Raw genomic sequence first — 22,726 nt, 5'->3', positions numbered from 1 at the left:
AAGATTGACAGGAAGAGGCCGGCCGGGGATGTCAACTCACCATTTTCTGGTAGTGACGAAAAAATGCAGGTGTGTTTGGCCGTTTGCAGGGAGGGATCCTGACGTCAACTCCAAGAAGATTCATTGCAGTGGCTGAGTAAGTCTTGAGCTGTGCAGAGGCTGCACAAACTTTTTGTTTGTGCAGCTCTCTGCACAAGCGATCGCTCCCCTACACAGCGAATCCCCCCTCCCCTGTAGGCGGTGATTACCTGCTCGCAGCAGTGCAAAAAACGGCCTGCGTGCGACCAGGTCGGAATGAGGGCCATAGCAGTAAGGTTGAATTACTCTGTTTTTCACACTGCATATTCAGAGTTCAATGAAATGTCCTATCAATCATGTTCACATGTTTAGAAGTAATGCTATCTGGCTTTTTTCTCTGCATGTTGCTTTTCTCTACCAACCCACTGGACCATACCAACAATTTATTCAACATTTAAATGCCTAGTTCTCTTATTTCTTATTTATCTGAGATTTTTTTCATTGTCATGGGTGATTTCAGTATTCCTTCTAGTAATATGCTTTTCTCCCTATGCCTCTAAAACCCCTTTTCCACTGTCACAATAACCCAAGTTATCACCTGGTTAACTCTGGTCTCAGCTCAATGGAAAAAGATCCCCAAAAAATAACCTGGGTCCAGTTACCTAGGACTCAAATCCAGGTAGCAAGCAAAGTTGGACCTGGGAAGGACCCGGGTAGTTGGGCAGTGACCTGGGTCACGTTAAAAGTATAGGGAGAACCGGCTCACCAGGGCTTGAAGTTGATGTGCATAATTCAGACCTGATCGCAGCAGCAAATTTGTTAGCTAATGGGCAAAACCATGTGCACTGCAGGGATGGCCGTTCTGTTGAGCGCCAATACACTGGAACTACAGCTCTTTCCGCGTTGTTCAAATGCTTAAGAAGTGACTTTTTATATTTTGCCACAGGAATATTGGAGTGGAAGAGCAGCCAGAAATCAGGACCCTTTGGAACCTGAAAACCTACAATGTTTGTAGACAACTTTAAGACCTTATTCCAAAAAGGAATAATTAAGGGACAATCCCACCAAATGTGAATTAGTGTGCCTCTATCTCTCCCACAATGCCAGCACAAGGGGGGACTGAGGGATAAAATGTATATAGTAGGGAAGGGCATCTATACCATCTTGTCAAGATTTTGCAATGAGTTTCCACTACTTCCATGCTTGTAGAGCAATGCACCAAAGCTGCGCAGTGCTTTTCCTAATTAATGCTAATTCCCCCGATGTACCAAGTCTCTATCCCATGCTTCACAGAAAGAGGCGAAATCAGGGAAATAACCATGTATGAGAATCTTGTAAATACCCGATATTGTATGTGTCGAGGCTAAGGGTTGATTGCACATGGTCTCACACACAGTGAACAAGCCACCCCTCAGTGAAACGGCCATTTGTGGACTAGTGGTGCTGAACTGTGCACAGTTCAACCCACACATCTCCTGGTATCACATATACACCCACTTGAGTTAATAGTTGTTTATTTATCTCTTTTTTTTGCTGCTAAAATCTGTTTAAAAGATCAGTTTATAACTATTTTTGTAAAATTGTGACAAGATTGTCATTACTATCTATTTAAGAAATGACTGCTGACTATTTGATTTATATACAAATATTTCTCTTAGCAAGTGCATAAACACCACTTATCTACATATTCATTGCTGGATTTGTGACCCATATATCATTTTTCCTATGTGCCTCTGCATATTATTATGTAAAACAATTTGCTCCAATCTGCAAAACTGCTATTTTATTACTAAGCAGAAACTGCATGGTGATCTTGGAGTGCACTGCACTCACTGCTAATTGGATAATTGATATCTGATATATCGTTAATAGTGAGTTTCACCAACTATCTTATTTTCTCATTTCAATAGGGAAAGGCAACCTGCCTCTCTCATCCACTGTCCGCTATATTTATATAACTGTGGACAGCAGTAGGCAGACCTCTAACCTATTCTCTCATGTATCAACTTTATTTCAGTACTCTCTCATCCAAATGCCAGTAAATTACCTCTCTGCAATGCTACAGTAACAGACAACCTGTGCATATCCATTGGACAGCAGAAGTACTTCTATTCTCTGTACTTGTCATTAACCACACACTCTCTCATTTGCAATAATTGGGCATTTACTGCCATATCTCACTGGCTACGACCAATCTCGTCTGATCTTGGAAGCAAAGCAGTGAGAAGCCCAATCAGTACCTAGATGGGAGACCACTAGGGAATATTGGGTGCAGTAATAACACTCCCTATCAAATGTAAAAAAACAGAAGTGTTGGAGCAACCTCTGACTCTTACCATTTTTTCTGTCTACTCAGGTTGTGCTATACTTTGATCTCAGATCTATGGCCCTCATTCCGAGTTGTTCGCTCGTTATTTTTCTTCACATAGCAGCGATTTTGCGCAAACTGCGCATGCGCAATGTTCGCACCGCGGCTGCGCCAAGTAAATTTGCTAAGATGTTTGGTATTTTACTCACGGCTTAACGAAGAAATTTCTTCGTTCTGGTGATCGGAGTGTGATTGACAGGAAGTGGGTGTTTCTGGGCGGAAACTGGCCGTTTTATGGGTGTGTGTGAAAAAACGTTGCGTTTCTGGGAAAAACACGGGAGTGGCTGGAGAAACTGGGGAGTGTCTGGGCAAATGCTGGGTGTGTTTGTGACGTCAAACTAGGAACGAAACTGACTGAACTGATCGCAGTGGCAGAGTAAGTCTCGAGCTACTCGGAAACTGCAAAGAAATTTCTAATCGCTATTCTATTCGCAATTCTGCTAATCTTTCGTTCGCAATTCTGCAAAGCTAATATTCACTCCCAGTAGGCGGCGGCTTAGTGTGTGCAAAGCTGCTAAAAGCAGCTAGCGAGCGAACAACTCGGAATGAGGGCCTATATGCAGCAAAAAAGTTTATACCAGGAGATTATTTAACAGTAGGATTCTCACATTGGACAAAACCAAAGTCTGAATTATTTTGATTTGTGCCACTGTTTCTACTTTTACCCTTTCTGGATATCCACTGATATCTTAATTGTTATACTTTTCCGATATCCACTGATTTTCCATTTTATATATTTTCACCTCAGGTGTACCTTACTGAATTTCTATTAATGAGTTCTCTGAGTATATTCACTCTCATCTGATCAATAATTTATGATATTGGATGTGGAGGTGAAATTGCAAAACCTTTTTCTTTGTGTGTTTATCTGTGTACAAATCTTTTAGATTTTACTCAATTAAAAGTTAAATTTTAATTATTTTTCATCATATCAAGAGTGCCCCAACATAGAGTCTTTCTTTTTCTTTTCTTTCATACCGATATGCACTACTGACTCTGAGAGCACCACTAATCATAGAGACCTTTTTATACCCACTTTAGGGATCTCCTACATATATATACTGTATATCAGGGGTGGCCAACCAGTCAGAGACAAAGAGCCAAAAAAATATGTTAGGTACATCAAAGAGCCGACATCGAGCCGAATGCGAGCATGCAAAAATGGGGTGTGGCCTTGTGCCTGCTAGTCCACGCTCCTGGTATAAAATACACTGAAAAAGCCAGATCCAACATAAAATACATTGAAAAAGAAACTTCCACATAAAATAATTGTAAAAGCCAGATTCACATAAAATATATTGAAAAAGCCAGATTCACATAATACACTTCAGCTCCCCCATGTGTCACTTCAGCCAGCACCCTCTTGTCACTTCAGCCAGCACCCTGCTGTGTCACTCCAGCCAGATCCCCCATGTGTCACTTCAGCTTCCCCCAACTTACTGGTGGGTGACTCATCTCTAGTCCACATAGTGCTGCTGCGTGTCTTTCTGGAGTGCAGTGGTTACCAAATCTGTTGTGGTCATGTGACTTTGTGTTTTAGGAGCCACATTTGAAGAAAGAAAGAGCCGCATGTGGCTCAAGAGCCACTGGTTGGCCACCGCTGCTGTATATCATTGGTTTTCAAGGGCCATACAGAATAGAGCCCTTTAGCAATATTCTTAGGACCTGTGCGGCACCAACCAAACCCTTTTTTAAGTGTACCTGGTCTCAAAAGGTTTAAGGTCTTTTTGAAGATCAATTATACTCTTCTGTGAGGAAATAAAATGGCGAACTTGAAGATAAAACCAGAAGTCTTTTGCGAGAAAATTTCAGTTTTCGCGTTTTGAGTAAGCCATTTACAGTCAAATGGTTCACTCTTGTCACACCTGCCCTCCTCCATCTAGAAGCTATGGCATTTGAAATCCCTGGAGGGAACATCTGATTATCAAAAATGGAGCAAAATGATGTCTTTCCTGATGAGATTCCTGACCTGTAGCGAATGGTCTTCCATAAAGCTTAAAGTGGGTCCTACTGTCGGGGTGTAACAAACTCCTAATTTTGAGAGACCATGGTAAGCATATACACTGCTCAAAAAAAATAAAGGGAACACTTAAACAACACAATGTAACTCCAAGTCAATCACACTTCTGTGAAATCAAACTGTCCACTTAGGAAGCAACACTGATTGACAATCAATTTCACATGCTGTTGTGCAAATGGAATAGACAACAGGTGGAAATTATAGGCAATTAGCAAGACACCCCCAATAAAGGAGTTGTTCTGCAGGTGGTGACAACAGACCACTTCTCAGCTCCTATGCTTTCTGGCTGATGTTTTGGTCACTTTTGAAAGCTGGCGGTGCTTTCACTCTAGTGGTAGCATGAGACGGAGTCTACAACCCAGACAAGTGGCTCAGGTAGTGCAGCTCATCCAGGATGGCACATCAATGCGAGCTGTGGCAAAAAGGCTTGCTGTGTCTGTCAGCGTAGTGTCCAGAGCATGGAGAGGCGCTACCAGGAGACAGGCCAGTACATCAGGAGACGTGGATAAGGCCGTAGGAGGGCAACAACCCAGCAGCAGGACAGCTACCTCCGCCTTTGTGCAAGGAGGAACAGGAGGAGCACTGCTAGAGCCCTGCAAAATGACCTCCAGCAAGCCACAAATGTGCATGGGTCTACTCAAATGATCAGAAACAGACTCCATGAGGGTGGTATGAGGGCCCGACGACCACAGGTGGGGGTTGTGCTTACAGCCCAACACCGTGCAGAACGTTTGGCATTTGCCAGAGAACACCAAGATTGGCAAATTCGCCACTGGCACCATGTGCTCTACATAGATGAAAGCAGGTTCTCACTGAGCACATGTGTCAGACGTGACAGAGTCTGGAGACGCCAAGGAGAACGTTTTGCTACTTGCAACATCCTCCAGCATGAACGGTTTGGCAGTGGGTCAGTAATGGTGTGGGGTGGCATTTCTTTGGGGGGCTGCACAGCCCTCCATGTGCTCACCAGAGGTAGCCTGACTGCCATTAGGTACCGAGATGAGATCCTCAGACCCCTTGTGAGACCATATGCTGGTGTGGTTGGTCCTGAGTTCCTCCTAAAGCAAGACAATGCTAGACCTTATGTGGCTGGAGTGTGTCAGCAGTTCATGCAAGACGAAGGCATTGATGCTATGGACTGGCCCGCCCGTTCCCCAGACCTGAATCCAATTGAGCACATCTGGGACATCATGTCTCGCTCCATCCGCCAACACCACGTTGCACCACAGACTGTCCAGGAGTTGTCGGATGCTTTAGTCCAGGTCTGGGAGGAGATCCCTCAGGAGACCATCCGCCACCTCATCAGGAGCATGCCCAGGTGTTGTAGGGAGGTTATACAGGCACGTGGAGGCCACACACACTACTGAGCCTCATTTTGACTTGTTTTAAGGACATTACATCAAAGTTGGATCAGCCTGTAGTGTGTTTTTCCACTTTAAATTTGAGTGTGACTCCAAATCCAGACCTCCATGGGTTAATAAATTTGATTTCCATTGATAATTTTTGTGTGATTTTGTTGTCAGCACATTCAACTATGTAAATAACAAAGTATTTAATAAGAATATTTCATTCATTCAGATCTAGGATGTGTTATTTTAGTGTTCCCTTTATTTTTTTGAGCAGTGTAGATTAAGATTGTGGATGAAGCCTACTACACAATGCACACTTTCCTATTTGAGCCTGGGCGGGACCAATCTAGCAATACAGTAGCATTATAATATGCTGAAATCATAGGTAGCTGTTGGCCCTCTTGTGACTTTTGTCTAAGCAAATGGCCAGGGCCGGCTCCAGGCATGTTCGAATGGAGCGGCCGCGCGGGGCGCCACCCTTAATGGGTGCCGCGCGCTGGCGCCGCCATATTCCTGCCTGGAGCCAGCCCAGCCTGCAGCGATACCCGGCCGCCCTTAACTGATCTGTTGTGTGCTGCTGTGCGGCGCCGGCGTCTGCCGTCAGACGCCGGCGCCGCGCAGCGCGCTGATTTAGAAGAGTCCACACGGCGCCCGCGGGCTCAGCATCAGCAGCTCTCCCTATCCCAGCGCCGCAGGTGAGGTGACGGCGGCATTTATGGATCGGGCACTGTGGGGGAATTTATTTATCTGGCACTGTTTGGGGCATATCTGCACAGTGGGGGCATTTATATATATGGCATTGTGGGAACATTTATTTGTCTGGCACTGTGGGGCCATATCTGGCACTTTGGGGTTATATCTGCACTGTGGGGGAATTTATTTATCTGGCACTGTTTGGGGCATATCTGCACCGTGGGGGCATTTATATATAAGGCATTGTGGGGGCATTTATTTGTCTGGCACTGTGGGGGCATATCTGGCACTTTGGGGTCATATCTGCACTGTGGGGGAATTTATTTATCTGGCACTGTTTGGGGCATATCTGCACCGTGGGGGCATTTATATATATGGCATTGTGGGGACATTTATTTGTCTGGCACTGTGGGGGCATATCTGGCACTGTGGGGGCATATCTGGCACTTTGGGGGCATTTATGTATCTGGCACTGGGGGCATATCTGCACCGTGGGGACATTTATCTGGCACTGTGGGGGCATATCTGGCATTGTGGGGGCTATCTGGCACTGTGGGGGCATATCTGGCACTGTGGGGGCATATCTGGCACTTTGGGGGCATTTATGTATCTGGCAGTGTGGGGGCATATCTGGCACTGTGGGTGCATATCTGGCACTTTGGGGGCATTTATGTATCTGGCACTGTGGGGGCATATCTGCACTGTGGGGGAATATCTGGCACTGTGGGGGCACTTATGTATCTGGCACTGTAGGGGCATTTCTGCACTGTGGAGGCATTTATGTATCTGGAACTGTGGGGACATATCTGGCACTGTGTGGCCATTTATGTATCTGGCACTGCTGGGGGGCATGTCACGTGTAGCTGGCACTGCTGGGGGGAATGTCACGTGTAGCTGGCACTGCTGGGGGGGCATGTCACGTGTAGCTGGCACTGCTGGGGGGCATATCATGTAGTGTTCCCGCTAGGCGTCTGTGGCTAGGCAATGTGTCTCAGTGCTCTGCCTGGCGCAAAGTGTATTAGCTGCACTACTGGTACTGTGTGGTGTAATGCGAATTGCCACTATTATGTGGCCACGCACCTTCCGCACGAAGCAACGCCCCTAAATTTTTGCTGGGCGCCTTTGGCGCGCACTGTCCATGCTTTGCCGTGTAGGTGGGGGACCACCAAGCATTACAGTATGTACATCATTTTGCCCTCCTAACTTAAAAATGGGCCCTCCCTGTGATCTGCACCCTGCCCTAAAAAGTGAACACTATCATGTGTAGCTGGCACTGCTGCGGGCATGTCATGTGTAGCTGGCACTGCTGCGGAGCATGTCGAGTAGCTGGCACTGCTGGGGGGCATAACATGTCTATCTGGCACTGCAGATTATGTGTATCTGACACTATACTGGAGACATTGTATGTAAGGAACACTACTGTGGCTATTATGTGTAAGGCTGCTAATTGTGTGCGTAGAGGGGGTGTGAAAATATATTTATTTATAGTCTGATAATATGAAGGTATGAGACCACTCCCACTTTCCCAGATGCCACGCCCACTTTTCCTGGGGCGCGCGCGCCATCGGCGCGCGCATAGGGGTGGGGGGGGCGCTTTTACATTTTCTCACTCAGGGTGCTAGTAGGCCTGGAGCCGGCCCTGCAAATGGCTATGCTTGAATCTAGGCTTTCGGTCTCCCCAGACAAAGTGACTTATCGCCTTGTGCGCCTCTGATAAGAACTGAGGAGGAAGTTTTAAAGGGACTGTCTGAAAAAGATATAATAATCTGGGGAGTATATTCATTTTCACTATGTTGATACGTCCAAGCTAAGTAAACTTCTGCGTAAGCCAGGACGCCATTTCCCATCACAATTTTACAAAGAGGGGTATGATTAATAGAAACTTTTGTGTTGAGAGAGGAGGGAATCAAGATCCCTAGGTATTTAATGTGAGCAGGGTGCCATGTAAAGGTAAAGGATGCAGAAAGAGCTGAGACTGTTGAGGGGGAAAGTGTGATGTTCAGTTCTATGGATTTAGGATAATTGATTTTATAATTAGAAAATTTACCAAATCTGGTAAATTCCTCCATTAAATTAGGTAGGGAACTCACAGGATATGGTTGCTAACAAATCATCTGCAAAGAGAGCCAAGCAGTGGTCTCTGGGGGTGATTCCGAGTTGTTTGCTCGCTAGCAGATTTTAGCAGCATTGCACACGCTAAGCTGCCGCCCTCTGGTAGTGTATCTTAGCTTAGCAGAATAGCGAACGAAAGATTAGCAGAATTGCGAATAGAAAATTCTTAGTAGTTTCTAGAGATGAGCGCCGGAAATTTTTCGGGTTTTGTGTTTTGGTTTTGGGTTCGGTTCCGCGGCCGTGTTTTGGGTTCGAACGCGTTTTGGCAAAACCTCACCGAATTTTTTTTGTCGGATTCGGGTGTGTTTTGGATTCGGGTGTTTTTTTCCAAAAACACTAAAAAACAGCTTAAATCATAGAATTTGGGGGTCATTTTGATCCCAAAGTATTATTAACCTCAAAAACCATAATTTACACTCATTTTCAGTCTATTCTGAATACCTCACACCTCACAATATTATTTTTAGTCCTAAAATTTGCACCGAGGTCGCTGTGTGAGTAAGATAAGCGACCCTAGTGGCCGACACAAACACCGGGCCCATCTAGGAGTGGCACTGCAGTGTCACGCAGGATGTCCCTTCCAAAAAACCCTCCCCAAACAGCACATGACGCAAAGAAAAAAAGAGGCGCAATGAGGTAGCTGTGTGAGTAAGATTAGCGACCCTAGTGGCCGACACAAACACCGGGCCCATCTAGGAGTGGCACTGCAGTGTCACGCAGGATGGCCCTTCCAAAAAACCCTCCCCAAACAGCACATGACGCAAAGAAAAAAAGAGGCGCAATGAGGTAGCTGACTGTGTGAGTAAGATTAGCGACCCTAGTGGCCGACACAAACACCGGGCCCATCTAGGAGTGGCACTGCAGTGTCACGCAGGATGGCCCTTCCAAAAAACCCTCCCCAAACAGCACATGACGCAAAGAAAAAAAGAGGCGCAATGAGGTAGCTGACTGTGTGAGTAAGATTAGCGACCCTAGTGGCCGACACAAACACCGGGCCCATCTAGGAGTGGCACTGCAGTGTCACGCAGGATGTCCCTTCCAAAAAACCCTCCCCAAACAGCACATGACGCAAAGAAAAAAAGAGGCGCAATGAGGTAGCTGTGTGAGTAAGATTAGCGACCCTAGTGGCCGACACAAACACCGGGCCCATCTAGGAGTGGCACTGCAGTGTCACGCAGGATGTCCCTTCCAAAAACCCTCCCCAAACAGCACATGACGCAAAGAAAAAAAGAGGCGCAATGAGGTAGCTGACTGTGTGAGTAAGATTAAGACAATTTTATTTTAGGTTTTGGAGTCCTTTTTTTACTGATATTTGGTGTTTTGGTTTTGACATGCTCTGTACTATGCCATTGGGCATCGGCCTTGGCAGACGACGTTGCTGGCATTTCATCGTCTCGGCCATGACTAGTGGCAGCAGCTTCAGCACGAGGTGGAAGTGGATCTTGATCTTTCCCTAATTTTGGAACCTCAACATTTTTGTTCTCCATATTTTAATAGGCACAACTAAAAGGCACCTCAGGTAAACAATGCAGATGGATGGATTGGATACTAGTATACAATTATGGACGGGCTGCCGAGTGCCGACACAGAGGTAGCCACAGCCGTGAACTACCGCACTGTACTGTGTCTGCTGCTAATATATAGACTGGTTGATAAAGAGATAGTATACTCGTAACTAGTATGTATGTATAAAGAAAGAAAAAAAAACCATGGTTAGGTCACTGGTATATACAATTATGGACGGGCTGCCGAGTGCCGACACAGAGGTAGCCACAGCCGTGAACTACCGCACTGTACTGTGTCTGCTGCTAATATATAGACTGGTTGATAAAGAGATAGTATACTCGTAACTAGTATGTATGTATAAAGAAAGAAAAAAAAACCACGGTTAGGTCACTGGTATATACAATTATGGACGGGCTGCCGAGTGCCGACACAGAGGTAGCCACAGCCGTGAACTACCGCACTGTACTGTGTCTGCTGCTAATATATAGACTGGTTGATAAAGAGATAGTATACTCGTAACTAGTATGTATGTATAAAGAAAGAAAAAAAAACCACGGTTAGGTCACTGGTATATACAATTATGGACGGGCTGCGGAGTGCCGACACAGAGGTAGCCACAGCCGTGAACTACCGCACTGTACTGTGTCTGCTGCTAATATATAGACTGGTTGATAAAGAGATAGTATACTCGTAACTAGTATGTATGTATAAAGAAAGAAAAAAAAACCACGGTTAGGTGGTATATACAATTATGGACGGGCTGCCGAGTGCCGACACAGAGGTAGCCACAGCCGTGAACTACCGCACTGTACTGTGTCTGCTGCTAATATATAGACTGGTTGATAAAGAGATAGTATACTCGTAACTAGTATGTATGTATAAAGAAAGAAAAAAAAACCACGGTTAGGTCACTGGTATATACAATTATGGACGGGCTGCCGAGTGCCGACACAGAGGTAGCCACAGCCGTGAACTACCGCACTGTACACTGGTTGATAAAGAGATAGTAGTATACTCGTAACAACTAGTATGACGACGGTATAAAGAATGAAAAAAAAACCACGGTTAGGTGGTATATAATACAATTATGGTTGGACGGACTGCCTGCCGAGTGCCGACACAGAGGTAGCCACAGCCGTGAACTACCGCACTGTACACTGGTTGATAAAGAGATAGTAGTATACTCGTAACAACTAGTATGACGACGGTATAAAGAATGAAAAAAAAACCACGGTTAGGTGGTATATAATACAATTATGGTTGGACGGACTGCCTGCCGAGTGCCGACACAGAGGTAGCCACAGCCGTGAACTACCGCACTGTACACTGGTTGATAAAGAGATAGTAGTATACTCGTAACAACTAGTATGACGACGGTATAAAGAACGAAAAAAAAACCACGGTTAGGTGGTATATATTATAATACAATTATGGATGGACGGACTGCCTGCCGAGTTCCGACACAGAGGTAGCCACAGCCGTGAACTACCGCACTGTACACTGGTTGATAAAGAGATAGTAGTATACTCGTAACAACTAGTATGACGACGGTATAAAGAACGAAAAAAAAACCACGGTTAGGTGGTATATATTATAATACAATTATGGATGGACGGACTGCCTGCCGAGTTCCGACACAGAGGTAGCCACAGCCGTGAACTACCGCACTGTACACTGGTTGATAAAGAGATAGTAGTATACTCGTAACAACTAGTATGACTATGACGACGGTATAAAGAAAGAAAAAAAAAACCACGGTTAGGTGGTATATAATACAATTATGGATGGACGGACTGCCTGCCGAGTGCCGACACAGAGGTAGCCACAGCCGTGAACTACCGCACTGTACTGTGTCTGCTGCTAATATAGACTGGTTGATAAAGAGATAGTATACAATACTACTAATATACTGGTGGTCAGGCACTTGTCACCACTAGTCACACTGGCAGTGGCACTCCTGCAGCAAAAGTGTGCACTGTTTAATTTTAATATAATATTATTTATCATGTACTCCTGGCTCCTGCTATAACAACCTGCAGTGCTCCCCAGTCTCCCCCACAATTATAAGCTTTATATACAATACATTGATGTGCAGCACACTGGGCTGAGCAGTGCACACAGACTGAGTCACTGTGTGACTGTGTATCGTTTTTTTCAGGCAGAGAACGGATATATTAAATAAAACAAACAACTGCACTGTCTCTGGTGGTCACTGGTCACTGTGGTCGTCAGTCACTAAACTCTGTCTGCACTCTGCACTCTCTTCTAATCTACAGTATCACAGCAATCTCTCTCTCTCTCTCTCTTCTAAATCTAATCTAAATGGAGAGGACGCCAGCCACGTCCTCTCCCCATCAATCTCAATGCACGTGTGAAAATGGCGGCGACGCGCGGCTCCTTATATAGAATCCGAGTCTCGCGAGAATCCGACAGCGTCATGATGACGTTCGGGCGCGCTCGGGTTAACCGAGCTAGGCGGGAAGATCCGAGTCGCTCGGACCCGTGAAAAAAAAAGTGAAGTTCGTGCGGGTTCGGATTCAAAGAAACCGAACCCGCTCATCTCTAGTAGTTTCTGAGTAGCTCCAGACCTACTCACAGATTGCGATCAGCTCAGGCTGTTTCGTTCCTGGTTTGACGTCACAAACACGCCCAGCGTTCGACCAGCCACTCCCCCGTTTCTCCAGACACTCCCACGTTTTTCCCTGACATGCCTGCGTTTTTCCGCACACTCCTAGAAAACATCCAGTTTCCGCCCAGAAACACCCACTTCCTGTCAATCAGACTCCGATCACTTCAACAATGAAAATTCTTAGTTCGGACGTCAGTAAATCTACTAAGTGTTGTGCTAAAATACTTAGCGCATGCGCACTGCGTACCATGCGCATGCACATTTTTGCCTTAATCGCTCCGTTGCGAAAATCGGCAACGAGCGAACAACTCGGAATGACCCCCTCTGTTCCCAACTTGCAGGGCAGTAATATTGGGATTCCCCCTAATTGTTCTTGCCAAGGTTCCCATACATAATACAAAAATCAAGTGCGAGAGCGGGCAGCCTTGCCGTGTGCCATTGGATATTTGTATCGATTTAGAAAGAATTCCGTTCACCCTGACCTGTGCTGTTGGAGCTCTATACAATGATAAAAATTTCTGTAAAAAATTATGCCCTAGTCCCAAACGGCTTAAGACCGCCTCCATGATGTTCCAGTCCACCTGGTCAAAAGCTTTTTCCGCATCTGTCGAGAGAAGCATTAGAGGGGTCCTTACTGACTGGGCATGTGCTATCAAGTCAAATACCTTAATGGTATTATCCCTCGCTTCTCTGCCCAGAACAAAGCCAACCGGATCAAGGTGGACCACACTAGACAGTAGCGGCCCCAGGCAGTTGGCCATAAGTTTTGCATATAATTTAACATCTACGTTTAGTAAAGATATCGGTCTATAGATAGATGGGAGTATTGGGCCTTTACCTTCTTTTGGGATCTCCATAATGTGAGCACCAAGGGATTGTTTAGAAAAAGGAGCCTCAGAAGAAACAGCGTTGCAAGCCCGCAACAAAAGGGGGATGAGTTAATCTTGAAAGGCTTTATAATACGTTATAGGAAAACCATCGGGGCCTGGGCTTTTGCCATTGGGCGACGATTTTATAACATGCAAAAGTTCCAGTACTGTAAAGGGATCTTCTAAAGCTTCAGGCACAGTTGGGAAATTAATTTAATCCAGAAACGTCTATATGGCATGTTTATGATGGACTAGGTCACACAGGAAGCGTTTTGAGTTTAAGTTAAGTTTAAGTTAAAGTTATAGCTCTGAGCTTATATGTCTGAATAATATGTGTGAAATATCTTAGCAATCACTGTGTCAGTGGCGTGAGACACTCCTTGTACATCTTTGAGTTTGGAAATGTATGTCAGTGATCTTTGAGCTCTAAGGGCATGAGCCACGATTTTGCCTGGCTTGTTTCCTCATCTATGGTATTTGTAACGACATTTATGAAATGCCTTCTGAGTTCCATCACTCAGTAAACTGTTAAGGTCAGACTGCACTGTTTGGAGTTCTACAAGAGTGTCAGAGGCAAGTGTAGATTTGCCGGATAGTTCCAAGGTTTTAATTTTTGCTAGTAGGGCATTTCTACAAATATGTGCCTAGTTGAATACATTTGCCCCTTATCACACATTTTTGTGCCTCCCACAATGTTACTGCGGATACATAGTCGGTAGTGTTTGAGATTATATAATCATCTATTGCTTGTCCAATCTGAGCTCGACAATCCGAATGCATAAGGAGTTGTTCATTGTGTTTCCACTGCCAGTGCCGCAATGGAGGATGGTGAAGAGAAAGAGTGAGCATTATAGGAGCATGATCCGATAAAGATGCGCATGGCTTATGCAGATGTAATCTATTCGGGAGTATGTATTGTGTGGGGGCGAATAAAAAGTAAAGTCTCGATCTGCGTGGGTGCATAAGACGCCAAGAGTCTAACGATTGGAAGTCTTGGAGAATAGATCTAAATCTTTTGGATTCCTGTAGTGAGTGTCTTGGTAACCCAGTAGAGGAGACTAAATGGGGTTCTAGTACCCAGTAAAATCTCCTCCTACTATTAAAATACCTTTCATATTTTGTTCTATCAGTTCCAGAGAATCTTTAAGGAAACGGGTTTGACCCTGGTTAGAAAGATAAAGGGTAACGAAGGTAAATTTCTGGCGAGCTATAGCGGTCTTAACCATTATCCCTCTCCCATCGCCAATCAACATTTCAGACACGTCACTAAATCTCAGGTGTTTAGCAAACAGTATGGCTACTCCCCTAGCTTTTGCCCCCCAGAAACTATTAAAATGACCCTGAGGGAAGTGGCGCAAACTGAGACCTGGGGATGCCCCTTTCTTATAATGTGTTTCCTATGGAAATACTACTTTGGTCTTATCAGTACGAAAGCTGTGTAGAAGACCAGACCTTTTTTCTAGTGTTTTTAAACCCTTTACATTAAGAAAATCAATTATAAACTAGCCATTACAGTAGGATGTAGAATGACACTCTGATTGTATGCTGGGCCCTCATAGTTTAATCTGCACATGGGGCAATAGATGTATTCGTACCTGGCAAAAAAGGGAAGAGGAAAGGAGTGGGTAGGGTGGCACAAGAGGATAGAGATGGATAGACAAGAACAAAAACATATGCAATCAATGAAATGCAATAAAATATTGTACCTCTATCTGGAAAAGCACATTAATCAAAGAAAGAAAGAAAGAAAATAAAATAAAAACCAACAACCACTGCATTGAAAGCCATGGGAAAACTAAAACATTACATGGACTTAAAAATATACAGCAGACAGTATGCACGTGGATGAGACAATCATTGGGAAAGAAAAAAAAATAGGTATGTAGGATATGATAACCTAAAACTCTGCTACTTAAGTATCAAATGCAATGACCTATGACCAAATACAGATCTTCTGCTAAATAAAGAGAGAATAAAAACAAAATAGGCAAGAATAGGTAAATGGTACAAATATATAAAAGAGAAAAACAAATCTATTATAAGAAAAATCTCTTGGTAGCTTAAATAGCAAGGGCAATCAATATACTGTAGCTACCACAGTTGTCTGTCATAAAAATGCCTCAAACAACATAACCTGACATTTAGTCATCTACATGACCAATGTATAACAAAATGATATGTTAAGCTGGAGAAAAGTCACTGTTCAGGGGACCTCGGAGGTGTTGTCTGGTGGACCCGCATGGTTGTGTTAAGTCTCTCAGTGAGGCAGGTACGAAGTATGTAGCGCAAGCCGCAAAGTGGTCCATACAGTTTGGTAGTGTTATTGATGGAAGTCCCAGCGAAGAACAAAATTACGGAATATCTTCATATTTCTGGAGGAGGTATCGAGTTCCTTCATGAACCACTTGGATACTTAATGGGAATCCCTAACAAAATCTAATATCCTTTTTCTGAAGTGCTTCAGTGAGGGGGCAAAGTAAACGTCTCTGCTGTAGGGTAGCCCATGAAAGGTCTTGGAAGATCTGAATTTTGTGGCCATTAAAGTCAATTTCCGAGACCTGTCTGGATCTTTTCAATATGTCCTCCTTCACTTGAAAATAGTGGAGTTGGCAAATAATGTCCTTAGGCTTTTCAGTTGGAGCAACTTTGGGGCGCAAGGCCCTATGTGCTCTATCTAACACAATTTGGGAGTCTGGAGTAGCATCCAGAAGTTAATTAAAGATTTTGGTGAGAGCATCTACAATGCCCAGAGGAGGCACGTCCTCCGGCAAGCCTTTAACCCTTAGGTTGTTCTGTGCACCTCTGTTGTCAATATCTTCTAATCTGCATCGCATATCAATTGAGGCACAAGAGTGACGGGAGATAAGATCATGCAAATCAGCAATTTTAGAGTCTGTCTCTTCTCTATGTTCCTCAAGTACCTCCACCCTATGTGCCACCTTAGTAAGATCGGATTGTGTTGTGGAATTACATGCCTGGATGGAATCTTGAATCCATTTTTCCATGTTTAGCAGGTCTTTCTGAATGGCCTGCCGAGTCGGGAGAGAGCGTAACTGGGATAAAACCACAGCTATATCAGAGTTCTCTTTGTTGACTGGACTGGCACTTAGGGGGGAATCCTGAACAGTGTCCCCCTCCAAGGAGTTTGAGGTCATAGACTGTGAGAAAGGAGCAGAAGAAGCAGACTCCGAGGTGGGAGCGCCAAACAGAGAATGGAAGGCTTCAGCTTGCGAGGACTTATTTGAAGTATTCATAGATTTCCTGGATCCGCTGCATTTTGTCATTTGTCAGGACAGAAAGATCTAGAACAAGGTCTGCACTGATGAGTTATCCAGATATATCAAACATATCCAAATAGACTTCGCATCCTATGACCTCCTCTGCATGGCCTGGTTATGTCATATCATTGCCTCTAGGGGCCATTTACATCCACTCATGGGGGCATCGGAGCTCGCCGGTATGTCGGCAGAGATAGCTCAAAGCATTTATCAGAAGCATGATCGCAGAGACGTAGAAAGGTTCAACAGTAATATTGGAAGAAAAATGAGGCTGTAATTTTGAAATACACCACTGGAGGGAGTCCCAGTGACAGTTATCATCACACAAGGAGTAGAAAGAGTATGCCTTGGTATTCCTCAAGTGACCCTTCCAAGAGGGAGAGCAAATGAGTAAACAATAAAAAAAAATTTGCAATCAGTCTTTACACAGTAGAACCATAAGTCTGTCAGTAGGGCGATATTTTAGTGCATACAAGGCACTAATATTACAGAGGGGAGCAGCAGCTCCCAATCCTGCTTGCTGTGTAGCCACAGAATTTCCAAAGGCAAAGGGGGAGAGTGGGGGAACACATTACATTAGGTGTAGCACTTCTCTTCCTGTACCCACCACCTACTAAGGATCTGTACATCACACTGTAAGCTGAGGTCCAGAACATCCAGCACAGTCAGGTCAGTGTGGATTGCCACCCATGGACCACAATGTGCACTCCTTACAGCATCCAATGCAGTCGCTTCCTATGGACTCAAGAGAGGAGTGTATCAGCAGGGCACTCCAGATCAGGACATTTAGATAAACTTCCTACAAGGAGTTGACTAATTATGATATCCAAGCATGCAATATATATATAGGTATAACTAGGGTTTTTGGCACCAAGGGGAAAATGAAAAGAATGGTATTGGGATCCCAGTGCTTGGGATGCTGTCAGTCAGAATATAGACAGCGACATCCGATGTACAGGATCCCGACACCTGGAAGGAAATTATGCTAACCCTCCTCTTATACGCCCTAACTCTCCCTTCCCACAGAATGACCCTAACCATCCCACCCCCACAGCCTAACCCTAGCCCTCCCCTGTGGTGTCTAAACCTAACCCCCCTCCCTGCAGTCTAAACCTAACTGACCCACTCCTGCAGCCTAACCCGAACCCTTCCTGGTGGTTCCTAACCTTAACCCCCCTCCCCACAGCCTAAACCTACCCCCCCCCCCCCCTCCCATGGCCTGACCTTAAGGAGACCCGCATTCTTACATTCAGGATGCATGTGTAGTCGGGATGCCAGCGATGGGATTTTGATCCATGTCGGGATCCCGGCATTTGCATTCCAACCAATGTCAGGATTCTGGCGTCGATATTCGGACTGCTGGCATCCCAATCGCCGGTGTGCTGACCAGATCCCAAATGAAAAACAGCGCTCCCTAAGTAACAAAAAAACAAACGCATGCTGGAAATGTTATATAGATATGTAAACTGGTTAATTGCTATAAAATGGCTTACATAAATAAAAAAACTACAATAAAAAAAAAGATTTACAAATATGAAACTATTATTGTTGTCTGGGACTTTATTTTTCCTTAAATAAATAAGTAAGGCCTGGGGCTTTTTTTTTTAAAGCAGGGCCTGGGGATTTTATTAATAAATTAGCAAGCACTGGGGCTTTTTATTTAATGAATCAAAGGGGGGTTTAAAAAAAAAGAAAAAACAATGCATGGGACTTTTTTAATAATTAAACAAGGCTTGATGCTTTTTTTAATAAATAAGAAGGGCATGGGACACTTTTCTTATTTAAGCAGGGTCTGGAGCTTTTTAATTATTTTTATAAAAACTATTTAAGCCAGAGTTGGTCCAGTGTGGCTTTTTCTAAATGAATAAGATCCATGTTACATTATACTATAATAAAATGCCCAAAATGCATGTGCCACACAATAATGTTCCTTATTCACATTCTTCTGCACAGCAGTAGTACCCCATATACACTAATGGGGTACACTGTACCCATTATAAACATTATGCCACACAGTTGTAGTGCCCATTTATATACATTACGCCACACAGTAGCAGTGCCCATTATACCACACAGCAGTGCCCACTATACACATTATGCCACAAAGTAGTAGTGCCCATTATACACATTATGCCATTAAGTACTACCGGGGTGGCTACCACACTACCATATACACATTATGCCGCACAGTAATAGTGCCCATTATACAAAATATTCCACAGAGCATTGGTTCCCCATATACATATTCTGTCTCACAGTACAAGTGCAGGCTCACCATTCACTTTAAGGTCCTTAACATGGCTGAGCCAGAGACTGGACACAGACAGCCAGTAATATAAAGACTTCTTAGAGTAGACAGGCACTGCACAATAAAATCCCAGGGGGCTGAGGTGTAAGTTTATAAGAGAGGTGTTTGTAGGCAAAATAGCGATTGATGTCCACAACCTACACACACCCACACATTCTTCACCAACACCCAGCCCAGATACTCCTCTCATCGTTACCAAAACCCTTGCAGCACACAGACTTTCCTTCTGGCTCTTAATTCACTACCAGCATGCAAACAGCACCTACTCCTATACAACACTAATAACCAATACACTACAATACCCAGACACGTGCCCCATACACTACAATACCCAGACAGCTCCCCTGTCATGCACTACATCACTCAGACACCTCCTCATACAAGTATGACATCAAGACATACCACCCCCTTCATGTCTACTCACAAGCTATTGCTGAACAGCAACCAGAGGTCTTGTGGCTGCAGCTTGGTGCTCCGCGCATACACCACTCCCAGCTCCAGAGCAAAGGGAACAGGTCCTGCCATATGTGTAAGAGGGTTGGGGGGGGGGAACCAAAAGCAGAGGTAAGTGCCAAGTGGAGCATGCACTTCATTGAGTGCACGTACCCCTGCTGCACTATGATCCTTGAGAGCTTCTGGTTCATCCTACTTCTTAGCCATCACTAGTCTCTAATTCCTCCTCATTGCAGTCTGCAGCACTTGTCACACTAATAATCAGCCCTGCTCTGGCACCAGTGTGCCCAATATACATGGGTGCTGGAGGCTGGACTCTGCTGATTGAGATTTAAAAATACCACCCAAACCTATAACCCCTCCGGTCCCCCCACCCACCCATGCTGCTCCAGCTGCTACTATCCCACCCCATCCTTTTCCTATTGGTCTGGCTGTGGCTATCTTTAAACCTCATCATTGCTGGTGCGACTACACAGTCCCATGCATCCCGTCCACCCCTGGACAATCTGGAGTAGAGGAGGGGCAGGAAATTCACTTATGTAAACTGCTCTTGCCTGCAGTGCCCCATTCTGTTTGGCCTGCTATGGTGCCCAGGACATGTTCCTCACTCACACCACCCTAGATACACCTCTGCTCTTCTGCTAGCCTCTTGTCCAGAAAGATGCTCAGAGCGAATATCTGTATTTTTATTTTTGATACTGCTAGACGTTTCATAAAAACATTGTGCCAGAACTTGTAAAATGTATGATGTTTCTGTGTTTATAACATCAAATTTAGAACCTGTCTGGGAAATAATTTTCCAGATTTCATATTGCAGTTATGAGGAAGATCTGTTTCTTGCCTATATAAGGAGTTAAATTACTTGATCAACAGTCCTTTATGTTTCAACTATTTTTTCTCAGTCTCCATACTAGTAAGTGAAACTCACTTGATTTGAATGGAGCAATGCTCCTGCTGCAATACATCCAATCTGATTGGTAATTTACCTGGCTTCTCTATTGACCTTTCTAGAGTGGCTGAGAATTCTGATCTTTTCAGCCAGTAAGGTCAAATTGCTTCTACCTTCACATGCTCTTTGATATCTTGCAGCTTGCAAGTTATTATAAAGAACAGTGAAGACTCATAACCCAGATAAAAAAAACAACCACCTTAAAATGTCTATGCCCTGTGTGTCTGGCAGATGATATCTGGAGAAGAAGCAAGGCAGCTTTATGAACCTGACTTGATCTTGAACTTCATCTAGGGTTCACATACTGTACATGAACAACCAATGACATGTATATGTAAACAAATACAGAAACTTTAAAAACATAAGAACATCATCACCTAAAACCTCTTTGTCTATGGTTAATAGCGTTCACCCAAGGGCGTAGCTACCATAGGTGCAGGCAGTGCAGCTGCTATGGGGCCAAGAGCTGAGAGGGGCCCACCTTCCCAGTCAAAGTTACATGTGTTATATACATTTTTTGCCTTTGGGTGATACGTAGGGGTCCTTTCAAACTTTTTCCTTGGGGCCTGCAATATATCTAGGTATGCCTCTGGACTTGCTCATTGTAGTGTGGTATAACATGAACTGTAGGGCATATTTTTTTATATAACATGAACTGGGGCATTGTAATGAGGCACAATATGAACAGGGATCACTACATATCATAATGTGAATTGGGGCTACTGTGCGGCATAATGTGTATTGGCAGCTCTGAAATGTGACATACAGTAGAGTGAACTTAAGCACTACTACGACTCATAAAAGAAACTAGGGCACTACTATGGGGCATATCATTAATAAGGCACTACTATGGTTCAGAAAATGAACTAGGGCACTATTATAGGGCATACAATAAACAACTGCTGCAGAGAAGTGTCTCCCTAAAAGCATTGGAATGGGGGTCCTTTCAAAATGTTGCTATGGGGCCCACAAATTTCTGGCTACGCCCCTGCATTCACCATAGTTATTGCAGTCGGTAAGAAGCTTCCTCATAATCAAATGTTTCTACATAATATTGATCTGTATTGCATATTTGAGGGCAACATAGAAAACATACCATATTCAGGGTGAGACGAATCTCAGAAAATTATTTTTACCTTAACAAGAAGCCCTTTTTTATATACAGTACATCCTGAATCAGTGTTGGACTGGCCCACAGGAGTACTGCCTGGGGGCCCACATCCACCACCAGGGATCTGGTTCTAGACTGTGCACTTGAATTATACATTATTCATGTGTTACATTATACTGCACAGGACTATGGTGTATTCTCTTCAGTGCATTGCTGTTATTAATCTGGTACATTATCATGCATGCACTAGCAATATGCACTCTCTAATAGTTAGCCAAACCTCTGTAGACTGGCCACACCCCTAAACATGGGCCCCTACAAATGTATTATCCCAGTGGGCCCTTCATGCCCCAGTACAACACTGTCCTAAATACTGGGTAAACATAAACCAGTCACTTTACCTGCTATTTTCACTACCCCCTGAAGTGACTTACGTTCCGCTACTGTGCAGTTACCAAACCTCACAACAATTTCCTACGTAAGAACACTTTCATTAATGCACGAGTAAAGTGAAATAAAATTTCCTTGCTTATTTCTGACATCTGCATTTTCCTTAAAAAAAAAAAAAAAAAAAACAGAAGTGGTTGGAAATTTTTAATAACGCTCAATGACAAATCCCTAGTAACAGTAATAACCAATCATTTAAAGGACTCTCCACCAACTACACTTCTTGACCATTTAGGACTAAAGAACAATAAACCTGCTTATTTGATTTCCTAAAAGCTACAATTTCCTTGTTCTTTTTTACATTTAAAATCAAATGATTATCATGACTCCTGGTTTCCAACATAGAGACTTTGAATCTGTACTCTGACTCAACATTTTTGCTAATAAGACATATAACAACAATATCAACTACAAATGTACTTATATGGACATAGGGCCTGATTCAGACCCGATCGCTGCTGTGCATTTTTCGCACAGCGGGCGATTATTGATTGACTGTGCATGCGTATGCCCCACAATGCGCATGCACGTCGCCAAACAGCGACAAGCTGGTGCAAAAATTTCAATTGCACAGCCATTCACAAGCTGATTGACAGGAAGAGGCCGTTTTGGGGTA

General features: G+C 44.1%; 1 protein-coding gene and 1 pseudogene across 1 annotated transcript in view; both read left to right on the top strand.

Moving 5' to 3' along the window:
* Positions 1-22,726, top strand: part of LOC134949278 (cytochrome P450 2G1-like) — a 108,239-nt gene that overhangs the window by 2,948 nt on the left and 82,565 nt on the right. The gene's annotated exons all lie outside the window — the stretch shown is intronic.
* On the top strand, positions 2,181-2,299 carry LOC134953893 (5S ribosomal RNA; annotated as a pseudogene).

This window comes from Pseudophryne corroboree, chromosome 8 (assembly GCF_028390025.1).
Source record: "Pseudophryne corroboree isolate aPseCor3 chromosome 8, aPseCor3.hap2, whole genome shotgun sequence".
Lineage (NCBI taxonomy): Eukaryota > Metazoa > Chordata > Amphibia > Anura > Myobatrachidae > Pseudophryne > Pseudophryne corroboree.
The sequence above is the reverse complement of the archived record's forward strand: the minus strand, read 5'-3'. Positions and strand labels throughout refer to the sequence as shown.